The sequence below is a fragment of the Pleuronectes platessa genome, chromosome 6, assembly GCF_947347685.1.
Source record: "Pleuronectes platessa chromosome 6, fPlePla1.1, whole genome shotgun sequence".
NCBI lineage: Eukaryota > Metazoa > Chordata > Actinopteri > Pleuronectiformes > Pleuronectidae > Pleuronectes > Pleuronectes platessa.
In genome coordinates this window covers 15,546,375-15,567,026 of record NC_070631.1, presented here as the reverse complement: position 1 = coordinate 15,567,026, position 20,652 = coordinate 15,546,375, and the positions used below count along the sequence as shown (strand labels likewise).

The window sequence follows — 20,652 nt, the reverse complement described above, 5'->3', positions numbered from 1 at the left end:
AGGAGTCCTCTTATCTCACGAGACCAGAGCTTTTGTGAAAGTGTACTTTCATTTCCATGCATGCAGTGCTTCAGGGTATTGATACAGATGGAGGCTTGGGAAAACGTGCCTGAAATAGACATGATGTTGTTGATGGAAGGCCAGGTTCTTTAGATACATGATTTGGTTTTCATTTCAAATTTTTCAAATCCATTCAACATGAAGCTGTTCCATCAACTTAAATGCCTGTTTTATGGAAGGCTCTAATAGTAGCTATCTGTAATTCTCTCATTAGGACCCGTTATACTCTATGGAGCACTTTTGTGTCCTGATCTGCACTGTATTGGAAATAATGGGAACTATACATAATTTGCTTATAGGGCCATAATGACCATATACCAGTAGACTAAGCAGTACTTTGCAGGATCATCAAACGAGCAGGACATTTACTACCCAGTGAATCAAAGTCTGACAAGAACTAGTGCAAGCTCTTTGCTGCTGTTATACTGAAATGATCCAACTCATGACATTTCTAAATCCTACTTTAGAGCTTTCTGGCCATATTGTTATTTAGACATCACACATATTTGAATGTGAATGCAACTCAAAGATGTACTTTAGGCACAGAGCTTTGTCAGTACTGTCACAGACACTGCTGAGAGCAAACATATCTGGAGAGCAGAAACACCAACCAACACACACAGAGTGACAACGTAAAACTCTAAAAAAACAAGTCCACTGTCCAACAACTTCAGAGAGCAGAAGAGGAGCGAAGCTCATGTGAGAGCTCTGCTGGGAGACTCGGGGACAACAGACAAGAGGAGCTTTAATGTAAAATCCACTGTCCAGTACAAAGTCAGAGAGCTTGAGATGAACAAGGCATCATGTTGGAGCTCTGCTGGGAACCACTCTCCTCAACCGGCACACATCTTCCTCACAATTGAAGAGTGGAGGTTCATGGCCAAGATGTGTGAGTTAGAAGAGGTCGATCTTTAGGGAATCTGAGCTAACAGTCGCTCTTCTCACTGTAAAACTGGACGTGGTAACGGAGAAACTGAACCAGCAGAATTAATGTCAGCATCTTGGAGAGGAGGCTGCCATTAAGCAGAGGGACCATGATCTTCTGAGTGGAATAGAGGAGCTCAAAGAAAGGCTGAGTGCTGAAGATATATTGGCCCTCAGACTAAAGGCTGTGATCATCTTCAGGACAGGAACAGTGTGGAGGCCGTGTACAACAGCTGTGGCTTTGAGAGACCAGCAGCTTGGCTATTATCTGCAGGGTTTTGTTCAGCTTCAGTCGGTGTGGTACGGTGGCCTAGAAGTGTGCATCACTGGAAAACAGGAATGCAAAAGTGACAGCACAAAAAAAAGCCACAACTGTGATGCAAAAGCCACAGCACCAACCCTTTTTCAACCACCTCTAAAGGTGAGGTGTGGAACTTGGCGTCAGCTGGAAGTCCCAACATTGACCATTTAAAAAATCTCTGGCTGTAAACAGACCCTGACCTGAGTGTTTGTGCCTCTAAAGGACATCACAGAAAAAAAGACTGTATAAAGAAACCCTAAACCTCTTTGAGAGTTGGAAAAATGACAGTAAAGATCTGCAGACAGATACAAGAGGAAGTAAAATGGCACAAAGAAAAGCACATACTTCTGCCATGTCCCAACAGTCCCCTCATGTATTCACTAAATTCACTAGATCTTGATTTTTCAGGTCTATCAATAATCTGATTCTCTATATTTTCTGAGAAACCAATGAAATGTTCAGAGTAAAAAAAAAAGCCATATCTTGCAATGTTACAGAATGTTAGAAGGAAATCCTGGATCCTCCCACTGATAAACAAATTACATCAACTAAGCTTTTGACTTAGCTCATACTGTCCTTCATCTTTTTCTTTGAAATCAGTGAGTGACTTGCCTTAAGTCACTGTGAGAGCAGAATGGCTGGATACCATTACGCCTTCCATTGTTGTCATCACTTCAAATGGATCTTTTTCACGTTAAAGAGGGGAGGGCTTATTTAAACACAGAGAAAGAAGCCCTTGAGGCAAAGTCTAACGGACTCACATGTTCACTCAGAGCTTGACGAGCTGTGTAGACGTGGGGGCCATGTGCACAAAGGCTTAATGTAAATCAAAAACCAACAGCTGTAACATGACCAAACATGCATTGTCAGGCCAAAGTAAACATGCACATATAGACACCTGGTTGTATTTTGTGAGAACTGGTACAAGCAAAGGACAAAAAGAGACTGAAAATATAAGAACAGAGCTAATACATTACATAATGTAATTTAATTATAATGGTTATACCATATCTCAGACAGATGGTGAGCATCACACATCTGAGCTTCGTGGAATTTGTCTTCGCCTTAAATGTTGCATGTTTCCTGTTTTGTCTTTGGAAAGTAACAACAACTTTTATTGTACAAGAACAGAATAATGTGAAAACTTAGAAGAGGAGGCTGGCACATGGACGTGGTCATACTGAGTGTGACATCCCAAGTCAAAAGGACTAACATTTGCTTTTTAATTCTGCTAACTGAAGAAATGTGTTTCTATTTATATCTATTAAAAAAACATATTAAAATATTTCAGGTTCAAAGTATCATAGTGTGCACAATTAATAACAGCTTACTGATACAAATATGAATCAACCCCAAAACATTGGAGGAGAAAACACAGGTATTGTGTTTTCACGGTCTCCGCTGAGAGTCGCTTGTTAAACTTACGGGAAGGTTTAAACAAATGAGAGACAACCTTATTTCTGGATTACAACTTCACATCTCCACCAACTTCTCAGTCTCCTGTGGTGACTAACTGAAAAGGCAGGCCTGCCCTTTGCCTTTGTCTCAATCCGTTTCCTCCCCACCAGTCCTTTGCCTCTGGTGCTTTCTGATAATTACAATTCGTTTACTTCTGTCTTTCTGCAAAGCTCACATACACACAGCAATTACAAAATTCCTTCCGAATAAACGTACGGAAAGCTCGACCAACTGCATCATAATCACTGGGCTACTTAATGTTTACACAAGTGTTAATTAAGTTTACGAAAAAAATGATCAAATTTGATCTTCAATTGACTTTTCTTCCAGGACTAAGACAGGGCAATGACAAGACGAAACCATCGTCATTAAATAATAACTGTAACTATGTTCTCATACAATATACTGAGATGGGATTGTGATTTTTGTGATATAACTGAAACATACTTTGAATGGCTCCACTACACATTTCTCCTACTGCTCATTTTCCAACCGTGAACACACTGACAACAGTGCCAGACTGGTATTGGCTATGCACTGTGGTTTTAGGAGCTCAAATAACATACAGTGAGGAGAAAACATGACTGGAACAAAACAGGTTGATGTTAGGACCTACTTTATATATAATGTCATTGAGAGTGGCTTTGTAGATCTGTTTCTGCCCTATCGCTCCAAAACCACTGGGAAGAAACCTGAGGAAACAACCTCGGTTGTGTCACTGAATGGAGGTTACCTAACTTAACAGTGTTAAATAAACCTACTTGGCTGTACTATTAGCATCTTACAACTACGAAACATTTCTACATTTCAACATTCCTGGCTGTTCACACAGGAAGCGCATTTGTCCGTGCCAGTTTGAGGTAAAATGATGATGGTCTTCACAGGTGACTGACCTACGCAAGCCTATAGCCGCCACCCACAAGAGATTATGTGCTTAAGTGTTTCTGTCTGTTTAACCACAACTGACAAACGAGTGGAATAAGTACATAATTAAAGATGGGGAAATTTCATCATGGCGGGGCAAAAATCTTGGAAATTGAAACTCCAGGAGGACACCAGGGAAATCAAAAGTATGGGATGCATATTTAATAATTTATATAAAGTATAACATATCACTTGTATCATTTAAAATCGATTTTCATTGTGCTTTCTGGCTCGATTCGCTCGCGGTGAGAGGAAAAAATTGAACAGACCCTAAAACTATCGCTATAGATCGCGAGCCGGCCGCGGTGCTTCCCGGCGCTTCGATTGCCCGATTGATTAACATGGAAAGGAGTTGAACAGCTTTGCGGTGCTTCTGCCTCCGGTGTGTCCCCGGACTTAGAGGACGATGGTGTGACGTTACTGCATTGGTTAACGTATATATCAAGTCCTGATAAATCAGCGTCTTGTGGCGCCCTCTCTGCATTTTGCGCCCTAGGCAACCGCATATGTCGCCTATGCCAAGATCCGACCCTGGTATAACCTGTTTCTGTTGTGTTGCATAGATGTTAAATACAAGTCAACGTAATAGCCATACATGCTATAGGAATACAGCTACATGAAGTCAGGCCTGTTCGTAGTATATAGCTTCCGAAAGTTTAGCTTCCTCAATGTGCAGACTCCAAATGCTATCTTGTCACACTCTCATAAAACTACCACTAAGGTCGACACAGTTACAGAACACAATCAACTTTTCTGGTAGAATCAAAACTGTATGCTTGGTTTGTATAAGGTTCTGTTGCCCGCAGATGTATTTTTTCTTTGTTACTCTCTAATTAACTCATGTTTTATTGTTGTTGTATCTTTACCTTGAGACTTATCTATGCTTAATGTTAGATATATACACAGGAATGAACGGAGACTTCTGATTCTACTCTGCATTCGTATCATCTGAAAATGTGGCAAAACGGTGTAGGCCATAGCTCAAGCAATTTCAACAGTTGTGGAACTTTTTGAGTAGAGACTTTGCGAGTTGTATCTGTGCACAGGGACAAACAGACACTTTTTCCTCTTTCTGGAAGTACGTCATCACAATTTCATCTGTCGTCATGGTTCGTCACAAACTCTAGACACAGTGCTGCCCTCTAGTGAATATTACTTTAACAACCATGCCAAGGTATAGAGGCATGTGGGTAGTGACAGGCACATCATTTGAAACAGACAAATCTCTTTTTTTGCGTAAAGGCGGCGGCTCTGCCTTTTGACACAATCCATCTCCTCACCAACACTCCTTAGCCTCTGGTGCTTTCTGATAATTAAAAGCCGTTAATGTCTGTTTTTCTGCGACAGACCAGGTTGAAAACATAACCTCCTTGTGGGAGGTCAAATAGAATCCTTAACATATGATTAAAAGCTAATATGTACTTCATATCTCAGGACCAAGACTATAATTAGCGGACAAAATGAACACATGTGTAATGAGTATTATTAAAGAAGACGGCGAGACAGGACACACCTATATCTATACTGCAACACTATAAAGCAGCAGCGGATATTGTGACCCATTATGTGTCTGTTATGTTCTCGCACACAGTTTGAAATCACAATAGAGACAATTTCAGCGACTGTGTGAACCCATGCTACGCTGCGTGTGTAGACACCTAACGTACGACTGCACGCCCCAAAGAAACATATCATGACAAGCTTTGCTGTCAACATAGACAATGACAGGAATGATGGAGAGCGTTGCACACAAAACCTGCTGGGACATATAGACAGTGACCCAGCCGTCAGAAGACAAACCTTTGAAAGAGCAAATAGTTTAGGGCTATTGCCACCAACACTGTCCTCTGCCTTCTTTGTTTCAGAGAAGTACACAAACCAATTTAAACTCAGTGAGTTGGGTTATTTAAGGTCTCATTTGTAATTAGGTGATAAATATAAACACAGTCCAGGCGTCATGGATTTCACAATCTTTTAGTTTAATGTAGTTTGGGGACAGAAGAGTGAAGCCTCAAAACCACATAAAACAGGATTGAGGCTTTGAGGAATGTGTTCCTTTATGTGCCTCATGTTTAGTTTGTGTATATTACTGGTAGATCTCATGTGGTTTCCATCCATAACCTTGACCAGATGTCAGCTGAGGAGTGAAGTAAATCATTCAGTCCCCGGAGATGTAAACCGATTAAAAGTTGTGTGGTGAATCCCAATGATTAATACCAATAATCTATATATAAACGATATAGTCTTCTTTAATGGCTTTGTATGATTGCTCAGCTTATCAGAAGATAACTCAAGTTTGTCCATAAAGTAACAGATGCACTGAAGTTGTGCCAATTCAATCAATTCATATCAGTTATGACTTTCTAATGCATAAAAACATGAGGCATTTACCGCAAGTGTTTGAAGTAGAGACGGAAAATCCTTATTGACAAACCGTATAAGCAGAACCGCCGACAGCCACGCTTGCCTCCACACACATCAAGATTTTTAAATCATTAAGAAGAAAAAACAACTCCCCTTACCCTTAAGGTCGGTGCATCTTTCCGTCATCACATTTCAGCGCAGAGACTCAAACTACCTGTGTCGGTTCCCCGAGCACTTTGAGAAACTAGTAATCACCTTTCAAGGCTGGAATTCACGCAAACAGCTCTCTGACACACTTCAGACACAACCAAAACAAACCTGTGCTTCCAGTATTATGTAAAGAGGCAGCAGTGCTCCAATTTTACAAAAGGGTTTAAAGCCAAGCATGAAGTAGCTTAGATTTCAAAGCTTTTAAGCGCACCAACGAAAGCGCTGCAAAGCATATGGGCAGGAAAATGTTAAAGGAAAAATCATTAGTATTTGAATACTTCTGCCTTGTGTTTTAATTTCGTGTACCACTGCCATGCGGTTTATTTCAACTAAAACTTGTTTTTGTACTTGGTACCCTACAGCACATCACATGCTCACTCACTTTCTAATGGTTTCAGTGGTTTCATTCCTCCAAATGCTATGTTTGAAGTACACATGTACTGTGTGGAAGTTAGTGGTGGTGTGTTGTTCATTAAAGGGCCACCCAGCGACACTCAGGTGGGGTTTAAGTGGTTCCTGTGTTGGCACACAGTGCTTTGTTGAATGACACATGAAGGGTTGTCTCTCTAAACAGCAGCAAGCCTGGCACGCACACGTAGCGTGCCATTAAACACATGCCATACGGTTTCGTTATTACAAAATAAACGAAGTTCCTGTCCTCGAATACTGTGTTATCAGTCACATCTCTTGCATTTTACAATCTCATGTTACTCTATTACAAATACTGGATTTCCATGCAAAAAAAAAGAAAAAGAAAATCAAAGTCCACTGAGTGACACTGACTGAAAAACAACATGAATCACTCCAGAAATATGTCCCTTGTGGAAAGGACAAGTGACAGAGTGCCATTCAGGAGCTTAATCTGTTTTCTGTAGCAAACAGCACGAAGGGAGACAGAGTGGAGACAAGCAGTCACACTCAGCTACCCTCCCTTACAACGCCGAGGTCACCAGAAGACCTCTTCACATCTTTCTTCACCCTGACACATTGTTCATCGCAGTTGAAGAAGAGGCAGATAAGCGAGCAGCGCTGCGCTCCCTGCTCCAAACCAAGCTGGTGATTAGTTTACGGGATAATGTTGAAGGCCTAAAGTGGTATTTTGTGGTAAATATACTTTTGTTTAATGCCGATTAAGACCTATTGAAACATCAATGTATTAAACCAACCATGTTTTGGTGTTTGGGCGGCACGGTGGTTCAGCGCTTCTCACTGCTGCCCCACAGCAAGAAGGTTCCATGTCCGTATTCCAGCTTTGGGTGGAGATGGCATATTCTCCACCTGTCTTCATTTGATTTCTCTTGGTATTTTGGCTTCTCCCCAAAGTCCACATATAGATCGGGGTTACGCCCAGGTCACACAGGGTTTGTTTTGTTTGTGACGGCTTCTTTGCTGATCAGCAGCATGTCGCGGATCTTGTTCACGCAGGGAGTGTTTCTGATGCCGAGCGGCTAGGTGAGGTTTCTGGGATGATTACTGTATTTCCTCAAATAAATGTAGAACTATGTACCTAACGAAATGCAAGGACTGTATGATATGAAACTTTTCATCTTCCAGACCTACAATAACAATCAAAACCTTTTAAAAACAAATGAATGATTCAGTCAATAGAAACGCATGAGTGCTTTCACTTTGAAACAATCTACAAGAGCTCACACAGGTAAAGGCCGGCGCATGCTTCTGCAACTGCGTCGGCGGCTTTTCACGCAGCTGTGTCGCAGGACTCTTGGTCATTCATGCTTCCCCAAGCTTCCCCAAGCGTTGCGCCTCTTACAAAGCAATTCCCCTCCAGAACACTAGGCGGAGTAATGTTTTTTGTCGAAGACGACCTTAGAGACGCCTTCTTTCTTCTTCGTCGATTGTTTATTTACATAGCCACTGCGGCTCCTCGTAGCCTTTTTCAGTGACGAGTTATACAAGTGATCATACTATCGGATATCTTCTGCCAAGTGCTCTTCTATTTGGTCCATATTGGTTCTTCTAAATCTTCCGTGATTTCTGCCGGTATTATGGGACTCCGGACGGGATGTAGTAGGCAGACCAATCACAAGCCTTGCGGGCTGCGTGAGGCTCGCGTCGCTTTGTCATATAGTTAGAAAAATTGGGCGACGCACGTAAGCACGTAAGAAGAGATACAGAAGCACGTAAGGGGCGCGGGGCTCTTGCGCTTGCGGGCCCGTGAAAACGCAGAAGCATGCACCGGCCTTCAGACTTGTAAGTGAGACTCTAAATTGTCCACATGTGTGATTTTGAGTGTAATTGGCTGCTTGTCTCTCTGTGATGTCCCTGCGATACGCTGCCGTCCTGGGTGTCCACTGCCTCTCATCCAAAGACAGCTGGGATTAGTCCCAGCTTCTCGCTCGAACCTCAAAGAATGAACAGGATGTACGGATGAAGGGACGGATGGATGGATGGATAGGTTTTGTCATAGCCAGTCCCTCCGACATTTTCTTTACATTTGCATCTACATCTTTTATTTATTTTTAACAACGACTTCCATCTGGTTATTTGCTGAGGGTAGACAACCTAAAAATACAACACACAAATATGTGTATACGTGTCTATTTGTATGCTGGATTAGATAAAGAAAACATGAGACACTCTGTGAATTCAGTTCTGAAAATTAAGAGGGATTTACCCCTGGGAGCTTCAAATGCAGAGCAATTTGTCTCGTATTCCTTTTGCTTAATAGATCAAGTGGGTCATGATGGGTCTACTTTCCATACCCAGCTCAGTCTGTTTTATATATTTATCTATGGTTCATACCAACAAAAATTCATTGCGTCAATACATGTAACTGTAAACGTTCCACTTGAGACAATGTTCAGGCCTATGATCGATAAACCTGTTAACGCTTACTTACACTATTCTTCTCTCTGACAATAACAGCCACCCATACAGCAACAGACGCCTTGTCAAGTTGTGATAAATGCCATCTTATGATGTTTAGAAATAACAGCTGTTGTTCGATCCATGGGATTAACATTCATCTCCGCGGAGATGACACAGAAAGTAATGAGGGCTCACTTCAGTGTGAGACCTGTCTGATCTTGTGTGTGCACTCACCACTGTGAACACTCTCTCTGCCACATGCCCTCTGCAACTCTGCTTTCTAAACACAGAAAACAAGGTCTGTGGATCATGTAAGTCCTCAAGCTTTAGGCAGACTAAAGGAAAAAAGGAAAAAATGGGAGTAATTTTTCTTTCACTTCTGTCATTTTGAAAAAAAAAACGTTTTGGGGGGATTTCCTCAGCACCTGCAGCTTAGTTTCGGCTCTAATAAGACAGAAGACGACAACGAGTGATCTTTCCACCATGACATGTGTTTGCCTGGATGAGAACAGTCTAATAATAAACTCTATAGTATATCACGGTCTATAAATATCTGTGTATATATGAACACATGATACCCTTTCATCACTGAACTGTGGGGTAATCATGACAAATGATAACACTGAATGCATCATCTACAGAAAAGATTTTTACAATTCTAGATGAGATGGAGAGAATCCATGCGGTTCCTTCATGATAATGAATAGCGGCAATTCTTAATTTGTGAATGCTTTCTAGAATTAAAAACCAGCAGGGGCAATTCATCTGGCATCTACTGCACTTAAAAAAAAATCTTCATGCTCGTGAGAAACTCATCAGATAGAACATTTTGATTTTGCTTACTCATGATTAGCTGGCAATTAGTGAGTTTGAAGGCATCTGCTGCAACATGTCAGGAGAATGGGACTCATGAGTCACCTCATCGTGTTCCATCAAAGCTATTACTCAATGTTGCCACATATGCATCACGCACCGACAAGGCCACACGACACAAAATACATCAGATAGGTAGAAACTTTTTTCAAAATTAAAAAAATTTATGTCGAACCATGTATATATGAAATAACACAGCATAATGAATAAAATACCTCATTCATAAGCTGTTTTCACATATGAACTCTAGAGAATGTCTGCACAACGAGGTCTGGGCTTTCTCTGATATTTGACTTTCACACATGCACAACAAAGTGGGAGTTTTCTCCAGTCACACACTTGCAGCAAAAATGTCACTTGTTTTTGTTTATAGCACATTGACACTGGCGTCAACCCCTAGCACCAAAAGCACTCTTGACATTCATTGGTGACTTCCACCTTTTTCCTCCTATTTGTGTTTGGTTCTTTTTTATTTTTTGCATCTGTCACATGATAGAAAGGTCATCAACACCCCCACTCGCTCGCAGTGAATCCTCCTGAGGATCTCCTGCTGTTTTCTCACATGAGCTCATTCAGATATTATCCAGAGATTTTACTAAGGAGCTGGCTGGATAAAGTCCAGAGGCTCTCACTTGAAAGTTTGCACTCTCACACACTCCAGAGATTATGGAGATTATCCGGAGTTCAGAGCAAAGAGAATCAATACATGGAAAAGTTAAAACCTCAGGTTCATCCTTATTAAACAGTGACAAATGGGAGATAAAATATGTTACAATGACATCACTCAAGGCAGCTACAGCATTTCACAAGCTGCTCCTGGCAACCGTCACTAATTTCCTAATTCCTGCTTATTTGAGCCAATGCTGCCTGAGGAGACTCATCAACTTCATTGGTCCAAATCACAATTAGGACGGCTACCATAGGACTTGTACCTTGCATCACCCTGTGTGAGTGATAGCCTCACCACTGCCCAACACAGGCCCATGACAGGGGTATCCCTGTGAAAGTGTCAGGGCCTTGCTTCATTAGCATTTCTGGAACCCCATGAATGAAAGTGTTTGTTCTGGTCTGTGCTCCCAATTGAAAGGGTCCATTAAGGAGTGTTTTAGGGGTTCTACTGTGTTGGAATCGGATGTTAGGGAGCTGGTGAGTGGAGGAGAGTGCCAGTGCAAAATAAAAAATATAAATTCTGAATGACATGATGGCCTGAATCAAACCGTATGCAGACGATGAACTGCTCTCTGCTTATGAACAGGTGGACCACATAAGAAGTGAATTCATCAGTCAGGTTAATGAATACTTCACTGAATATGTTGGTAGGCTGTACTCTTGTCTCACATTCAGAGCCAAATATCCCATTAGGGCAGGTCTGCTAACTATCAATTATCAAATTCCTCTGTTTTCCGACAAAGGTAGAGCAAGGAGTAAGGAGGACATTCATCATTCAAACGCTGTGCTAAGACTTAAGAATAAAAAGCTGTTTAAAAACTTTAAACTGGATTAATTCACAAATTCCTGACATTTACTTGGAGTTGGCTCCAAACTAATTGACACGATCAAAATTTAGTCAATGTAGCTGCAATATGTCAAAATCAATGAACACTAATAAAGTACAGCCTGCATATCACAGCTCAATAGTCAACATGAACTATCATTTTTAAGTAGAGCTAATTTCTCTCTGATGGGAGGCTCTGCCAACCTTGTGTTTAATGTTTGAGGCTTCCAATCTCAGAATTGTTATATTTCAATATCTTTGGTCTAATAATTAGGACAAACTGATTTAATACACTGCAAATATTTGCTTTCAATGTTTTTTTATGATATATTTAGGCTTCCAGGTAGAGCTCAGTCACTTAACTGTGGTTAATTTAGTTAATCTAGAGGTAAAGGTCAGATTTGTTTTACTCCCATGACAAATCAATTGGTTTAAGAGGAGATACAAGTTTAGTCGACAAAGATTGTCTTTGGTTGACTACAACTCTCTACATATTATCACCTGCCGTCAAGACAGAACACATACATCCACTTGTGTAAGATTATTGTTAGGAAGGTTGTGACCCCGGGACGCAATGAAAGTTTGTGAGTGCGTGAGAGACGATTACATATACAGAGGGTGAGAAGGGGGAGTTTTGGGGGTAATATCTATGGCCCAGGAGAGAGAAATCCATGGGAATTCAGCTCATTAGCATATGAATCAAATTCCAGCAGCAAGAAAAAAAAAGACAGACATTCAGTCCAGAGCCCGTTGTTAGGAATACCAGCAGTAGATGAGCAAAATCATTGCATGGTGAGCTTCAAAAGTAGCTACGAGTTTCAGAGGCCTGGGGGAAATATGATGGAAAATTTGGAAAAACATATATTACCATGACACAGGAATTTATACAAGTTTGTACAACTCGTGTGCACTGTGATAAGCAGAGGGCGGAACATGAAAGAGAATGTTGCTTCTAATAATAAGTTCTCTAATAGTTAAAAACATTAGAGAACTTATGAATAACAGCCGTTTTATACTTATTTTTTATAGCAAATTAATCAAGAAAATAATCAGCAAACGGATAAAAAATGAAAATGATAATTACTTGCATCCAAAGATTCAACCCTTAAGAATACAGATCCAAAAAAGTATCCATTATTGGCAGCTGAATAATGTTTCATATGAGCACTGTGTATGAATATGTGATGAATAAGTTTAATAAGTCGAATAATGTATATATCATTTGTTGTTATGTTAATTTAAACCATAATAATGATGATTATAAAGCTAATTAAAAATACTTTTGATGTCACATTTTGCTGAAAATGAATTGAAATATTGAATTTAGGGATTTTTCTTGTATTTGACCACATTCCTTTCAGGGCTATCCTTACCTACGTAAAGATCTAAGTACTTCAACCACCGTCTACTTTACTCTATATGGTAGTGATGAATCATTAAAACCCTGGACTTTCTATACGTCAGCAGCAGCACGGAAAGAGACCAGTCTTTATTAGTTTCTCACATGTTTTCATGGGGACCTGTTGTGGCTCATGCAGATAAGCCTTACTGCGAAATAACATGTATGAACATGAAATCTATGCGTCACAGCAAAATTCTTTACTCCTGTCAAACACAGAAGGCATCTTATCATTAGCCTGTGTTTCCACACACACACACACACACACACGTGTCTACTGTTCAGTCTGACTTATAGTGTTGATTGTGTGGCATGCCCTGATATTGAACTCGCCTATCTTAAGTTGCTTCTACTTTACAGGTTCCAGGACCAAAACAAAACAGAGTGTGCGGTGATCCACTCAGAAATCTACAGGAGGTGACCACACACAGAGAGGATGTTTACTTCAAAGTCCGGCGACTGGGACATGCTGTCACTTTCAACAAGGCAACACGCTGTACACGTCACACTTTATTTCTGTGTTTCTGTGAGTGCCCCGAAAAGAGAGGTCCTAACAGGTAGGGCACTGTTCAAAACCAAGAGTCCAGATGAATCCCGCGAGGAGTGTTTCAAGTGCCAGCCGACCATGTTACTCACTCACCAGGAGGAATGCAACCTATTGTCAATAGAACTGGTGCAAAAGCTCCTGAAAGTGCAGCACAGGAGGGGGGTTGGAGGGAGGCTCAGGACAGCATACGTGACCGCCCTCAAAGCCAGATCATCCCGTTCTCCCCGTGCTCTCTGCAGAGACTTCAGTCGCACCAATTCAGACAGGGAGCAAAGTTATTTGTGCCCCCTGTGTGGGGCGTTGATTTCACCAAGCAGTTGCCGGCTGGAACGGTCGCGACCTTTGCTCCCGGTTGTTAGGAACAGCCAGAGCCCACAGGCAGAAAGCCAGACACCATGGTAACCAGACTGCCGGCCTCGGCGCTGGAAAGATTTACTCAAGATTCTGACAGAAATTTCCACAGGATACGAGCTCGATCCCCTCAACGTTTGATCGCTATCAAATTTGTCAACAAATGCAGGCAGACGGGACAGACAGGCTGAAGACACAATCAGTTCCTGACAGCGACCCCTCTATTTTAAGCCGTGGTGTTGACTGTGGTGAGTTCCTGTGTCAGTGAGCCCTGTAAATATTTCACAAGCATTCCAAACGTCGACTGGCAGTCCTGGGAGCGGAGCAATAAATTTCCTCACCAAATACACACATCGCCGCTCAACCCCTTAAGTTTCTCTTTCATGGTCATCTCTCCGATCAAAGTCGAGCGAGCGTCATTATCTTACTGAGATGGAGGTGGAGAAGGGATTTCTGCTTGTCCTTTTATGGCCCAGAAACAGGGAATGTCTACACAGACTAAAACTCAAAGCAGGAAGGACCATGGGAACGACACGGCAGAGCCACCTGCCATCTCTTATCAAACGCTCAGATTCTCCTTCATATTTCCTTTGTACAGGAGACCGTGCACATGATGGACAGTGCTACCGGAGACTGGGTGTAATACAAAAACATGCAGTGGGACCAAATTCAGTTTGCACAAGAAAATTATTTGAATACGCAAAGATCAATTTTGACACCGTCAGCTGCCATCTTACGTTCTCGAGAGCAGATTCAGAAGTGCACAGATTGCTTGATTTATTCGTGCAGATTATCTTCTTAAACGGCAGCTAAACACTTAATCCACACGAGTGCTTTCTCTCAGACTATTGATATGTAAAATAAGTGATTACTGTGCCTCGTCACAAAGGAAAACACTGTCACTATTTCACTACTTTGAAGCGACTCCTTCCCACAGTTATATCATTTGTAGAAATCTGTGAATGACAGTGAGACCGTAATGTGTAATACCGGTGAGAACTATTCCACCAGCATTTAGAAAGCTTTGAACATTAAATCAGCTTCGCATCTCGTGTCTTCTTCAACAACTCTTTCTCTGCAGTGATGAGAAAACTTTTGATTGCTCTGCACGAAGCAGGTTACTGCCAGTCTGATGTTGTGAGTTGTGGCATAAATTAGTTTCCTCCCTCATACTGAGCCGTGAGTGACTGCCTTTTCAATAAAGTTCCAACAAATACATTTATCCCCACTGGCTCTCAGCTTTTGATGAAAACAAATCCACATATTAGACTAAAGGTATTTTTAAGGTGCAGTTTGAATTCCTTCATGCAGTGGGTGCACAATAAAGGCAGATAGCTGTTTACTATAAGTGACTGGCAATGAGTTAAACTTCTTCTAAGCGCATCACTGATTAAGTGTATGAAAAGCCCACCCCCTGCCTGGTAAGGCTCTTACACTGCGCTGTCTGCTCCTGGTGGATAACAATGAGCTGCTCGTGTGCTGACCACAGCAAAACGTATACTCTCGATCTGTCATGACCCATTTAAGCCGTTTTCAGAACTCCAGAGGATGGCCAGAGAATCGGGTCCAGAGTTTTTGCCTATAAGAACACAGCAAGGTTCTCCGCCTGGAGACGTTCACAATAACACACAAATATCTGGAGCACTTAGGTGAAGCGTGGTGTGGCAGGAAGAGGCAGAATGTAACTTATACATTTCACTGTGGAGATCACTTGTTTATGTTTAGAGCCCATCAACACCGGCATCGCACCCTTATCACCAAAAACTCTCTCTCTCTTCACCGGTGTCTTCTACGTGTATGGCACCACCTTTTTTTTATTGTTGCTTCCAACACCCCCAGTTGTTCAGATTTTTTACAAGGGGGCTGGCTGAAGAAACTCCAGAGAAAGTCCGAAGCCTTTCATTTTGACAGTTGCATTCTCACATTCAGCCCCTTCATGTATCTTCACTTGCTTTATCAGCCATTCAGATCCATCCAGTGCATTCGACAACAAAAGCATGTTGCATGTTCCTAAAATAAAGACTCCTACAATAGAGACCACTCAATTTGAAGTGACTGAGCTGTTTTTGTGTTTACAACCTGTGTACCGTCTGGTTTCGACCTGGGACACGGCACACAGAGGAAACAGTAAAACTCTTCTGACAGGCTCCAATTATACAATCACATAGGTCGCTGGGAGGTAATTATGTCTTCTATTTCTCAGGAAGCCAAACGAGATAGGTGGAGACAGCACGACTGGCATGTGGCAACACATGCTGGATACAACTGTCGCAGGGGTGACGAGGTGAATGTTCAACCTCCGAAATAATCTCAGTAAGTAATGAACTTTAGGGCACTTTTACAGTCATGTTCTCTCATTGTTACCACTGGGGAGCTATTTGCTATGGAAAGTTTTGATTTCCATTTCACGGTGTCAAAGCATTATGACATTTTACAGAGAGAAGCCACTGTAATTTTTCCATTTAGCCAAAATAAGAGCCGTCAGCCAGGGCTCTCCCCGTCTGACATTTAGAATTTATCACCCTCTCTTGGCCTCTAATAAACCATAAAATGCCGGTTGGCTGCGAGTGTGGAAGGTTCAATACTTTCGTCCAACCTTTTATTCTAAGGGGCAAGTACATTTCTTAATATAGAGAGTCCGATATGTCCAAGGTTTGGTCAGTTTTTAACTAATCTATTTTAGCAGGATGAAGGATTTTAGTCATCAGATCTGGAATATAAATTATCAGAGAAACAATTTGAGTAATCGCTCCTCAGCAATAAAAGCTCCTCCAAGTTACCGAACAATGTTGGAGAAACATCGATTTTTAACAGGAAACTAATTTATTTAGTGTTTTTACCAGATTTAATCATCAAGTCTGTTTTCTTATGGCCGGGAGGAAACCTTAGCAGATGATTCAGCTCCCGGTTAAAACCTCCTAAACATCTGGATCATCTGATCGCGGTAACAAGTTATCAGGGTAACACACAGAGCAAACAGTCACAGTAAATATGAAAGTGCTATGTTCAAAGTTCTAACATGTTTTAATCACCAAGTCTGTTTGTATTTGGTGATTTACAGGTAATTCTACTTCCCCTAAAAACCTCCTGAACCATTAGCGCTGATGCAATCCTAACCGGGGGAAGCTGGATGCATGGGGGGGGGGGGGGCTCTGGTTAAAACAACGTCTCCCATGATCCCACTTCAACACTTACCATCACTGTCTTTTTATTATTGATTAAAAATCTGCAGTTACACTTGAGGCAGTACAATGCTATGCATGCAGTAATCATAGCATTCTGTTAGAAATTGTTTATTGGGTTTATAATTGGCAATATCATGGGATGTCTTCATGGGATTTATAAAACTATATTTAAAACCGTTGTTATTGTAAAATATACAAGTTTTTTCCCAACTGTCACTTCCATCCCCATGATCACAGCAGCTTAAACCGTTGTGTGTGTTTGCTTATATTATTCCAATGACACTTTTGTTAACCTGGACACAAACATAATAAACTCCACTCTGCCCTGATTTAAGTCCAAAATTCACTGTTCATGTGCAGGGGAGAGACTCTGAGAGAGAGAACGTGCACCACGGCTGAGAGAACACAGAACTGGATGTTTTTCAGTTATTAAATTAAACGCTGACCTGTTTCTCATCTAACAACTTGTTACTGCAAATTAATTTATTGGACGCTGCACCCAAACATCACCGCGGGGAGCGAGGAGCCCGGGATTCCCCAATTATTGCATTTCAGTCAGGTTTGGTCACACAAAGGAAGAGAGAGAGCTCGACCCACTTCACTGCGACAAAGCTGCGGAGGCTTAAATGGGCCGGCTTCACAGGAATGAGCGGGACCAGTGTCCACCGGGCTACTCATCCGCCACCACTCCCCCTTCACTCTGTGAGTGACCGGACAGGGGAGCAGGGAGGAGGAGACGTTACCTCACTATGAACAGTTTACAGATGAAAGGAATCCTGACTTATGAAGTGTGAAGTTCAGATAATTCATAAAAACTTCCATTTTTGGGCTTGAGAAAAATAAAAAAATAAATCGATATTTCGGATAAGAATAAAACATCTGAGTTGAAATCAGTTCTCCACTGAAAAGTGGCATTAACTCAACACAAACGTTTCCTCTTGGATGATGCTTCCAGGTTGAACATGTGTCTTTCACCTGAATGATTCAGGATGGTTTTCAAGTTAAGTCTGGCTGTGAAGCACCAGGACTAACAACATCATTCTGATTACAGTAAAACCATTGTGATGTAAAGCACATTAAGATATCTGACTCCAGAGTCATGGTATCTCCAGGAGGGAAACATGTGAACACAGGCAACTGGACTCGCTTGTGTTTTTGAATACCTGTCATATCTTTAGTCAAATATCAAAACAAGAACATATTTTCCCCTGTTATCATTCACTGGCTCCACATAGCCTTCATATTTGTTGTTCTAACTGGAAAGGCATCAAAGAGATTAGTGGGATATGCCCTCTTCTGATTTAACCTGATAACACATCCAACCTGCAGCCTGATGGTCTGTTTACTGCAGGCTTTACTCTGCATTATCACAGTTCATCACGTTACACCTCTGTAAGCGAGCTGAATGACTTCTTCCAAACACTTGACAAACACACAACAACACACAGCTGCCTGGAGGTAAACTGACTTATACAACTCACCCATAAGACGATCAGCTGGAGTGTAGGCAGTCCTAGTTTCTCCTTTCTCCTGAACTTTACACTTCAAGACCTTGACGTGACTGAGAGCTGACGGTCGGACACACACATCACATCTCACAGCTCCTCCAGGAATCCAGAGTGAAGTGCGTCGCCTCCTTTTTGTTTGACTCACTGTCAAAAGTGGGCAGTTAACAACTGCAGCTCTGACTCAAGTCTCCACTAGGTCGTCCCTCTATTTTGGAAGCGACGCAGGTCAAAGGACGCACTGTGACTCTGTGTGTGTGGAATGGCTGCTGTCATGTACTATAACCGGCACAACCCCACACACTGGAGCAGTCTAGAGAAAACATGGGGAAATACTTCACTCCGCGTGCGTCGGCGTGTGCATGTGTGTCAACTGTCAATCAAGGGAGAGTCAAAAGCGCGTCTTCACTTGTTGCCCCCGTTCAGAAACCTCCACGCCCAGCTTCTCATATGCTAAACCTTGGAGCATCCTGACTTACATGGCCAGTTAGATTTGTTACTGCCGATTTCAAAGGTCAATCCCTTCTCATGAACAGCCCTTCGACACACAACTGGCTCCTTCCTCTCCACATTCTATTCTATATCTATTTTCTCCTGCTCTTATGAAAAAGGAGATACAACCACCAGCTGAAATGGAAATGGAAATGTGCCACTTTACAGTAAAGCTTTTCCCTGCGGAGGTATTATTGTTGCAAAACAACAGAGCACACGTCACAATGTCATTTGTAATCGTAGAAAATAGACACACAATTTGAAACGACAGAGAAAAATGCTTTAGGAGACTCAAGCACATTACAACTTTTAAGTATTTTACAGAAATGTATTTGTAAAGAAATTTCACTTTTAACTCAATGCAACTGAAGCCGGTCTTGACTTGGGTTTAAATGTGTTTTTGTTTAGTAGATGTATCTTTTTTTTTTTTTGTCTTATTTTAATTACCCTAAAGCAAATAGCCATCACAAATAATATATACAGTATATATATATATATATTTCTTTTTTCTTTATATTGTATTTTCTTGTATTGTATTGTATTTCATTGTTTTTGTATTGTAACTTGTAGATTAACGTTTCTCGCCAACATACACAACACAACAGTATTCTTTAATTCTTCATTACACCTGCACAGATCCTTTGTTTGGAATCACAAATTAAGAAACTCCTGCAGTCACACGTTTCGCTCCAGTAGATGTGCCAAACACATTCACACACCTGAAAAAAACAAAATTAGCACATCCGCAAATCAGTCAACAGCAACAACTGCTTGAATTGGAGAAGGAGACTGGGTGTAAAACATATAAAACCGGTCCTCTGTTAGTACAGTATGAGTCCACACCTATCTGGGCTCACTTCACACTCCAGGTGCATCCGGGCTGAGACAACTGACACAATTATCACTTCCCCAGAATCACAACATGTGTTTTGAAACATCCTGTCACCTGGAGCACGTGATCAGGTGGCTGAAGGAATGTCAGGTGTAAGTATGTGGAGAGAGAGCATTCTTGAAAGTAAACCAAACACTCGCAGGCCGACACACACCCTCACTGTGATGTTAGTCTTTACACACATCACAATTAATATCATCAGCTTTAAATACCTGTGAGCTGAGCTGTTGGAGGCTGGTTAAAGATAGAGCAGCACAGGAAATAATTACTCGTTTGATATTGAAATCATTATCTAAAACATGGTTGCAGCTTATAAATGACAGAGAGGTGTTTAACTTTGGGGTTTGGACTGTTTGACGGACGAAGCAAGCCGCTCAAGACGAGTCTGCTTGGGCTGAAGGAAAGGACAGACAGTTTCCTACTACTAGTGCGGTGCCTGTTCTGAACCTGCCTGTTTGGAATGGGCTGTTTATGGCCTGTGGTAATGCTGGCTGCAGCTTTCCTTGTGAAATCGTTAAAAAGTGACCTGCAGTAATTGAGCCATGGCAACTTAAAGACCAGCTGCTGGACTCAGTCTGCAGGAATCTGAAGCCTTGTCTCCCCCGCCGCTGCACAAAGAGACGTCCACATCGTGTGCGGTGAAGCTCGACTCTGAACCGTGAACTGGAGAATCAGTTGACAGTTGTCTTGAATGACCTGTTGTAGTGATCGATGTCACTTACGTTGATTAGAGCCAGCCACCGCTGTGAAAGAGCGCTGATTGTGAGAACGTGTCACATGTAAAAATATAACACAGCACTTCCTTAGACCCTTAACGATACAAATGTGAAGTGTGAAGCAGAT

At 41.7% G+C, this 20,652-nt stretch overlaps 1 protein-coding gene across 2 annotated transcripts in view; it reads right to left on the bottom strand.

Annotated features, from left to right (window-relative positions):
* The window catches only part of LOC128442559 (neural cell adhesion molecule L1-like protein), a 57,092-nt gene extending 38,326 nt beyond the window's left edge, over positions 1–18,766 (bottom strand). Inside the window, exon 1 of one of the 2 annotated variants that reach the window (XM_053425067.1) lies at positions 18,402–18,766. The gene's annotated coding sequence lies outside the window, so the exon portion shown is untranslated. Of the gene's footprint in view, positions 1–6,189; positions 6,341–18,401 lie in introns of those variants that run through there. The other variant, XM_053425068.1, reaches the window with a different exon arrangement.
* Positions 18,767–20,652: the final 1,886 nt, after the last annotated feature.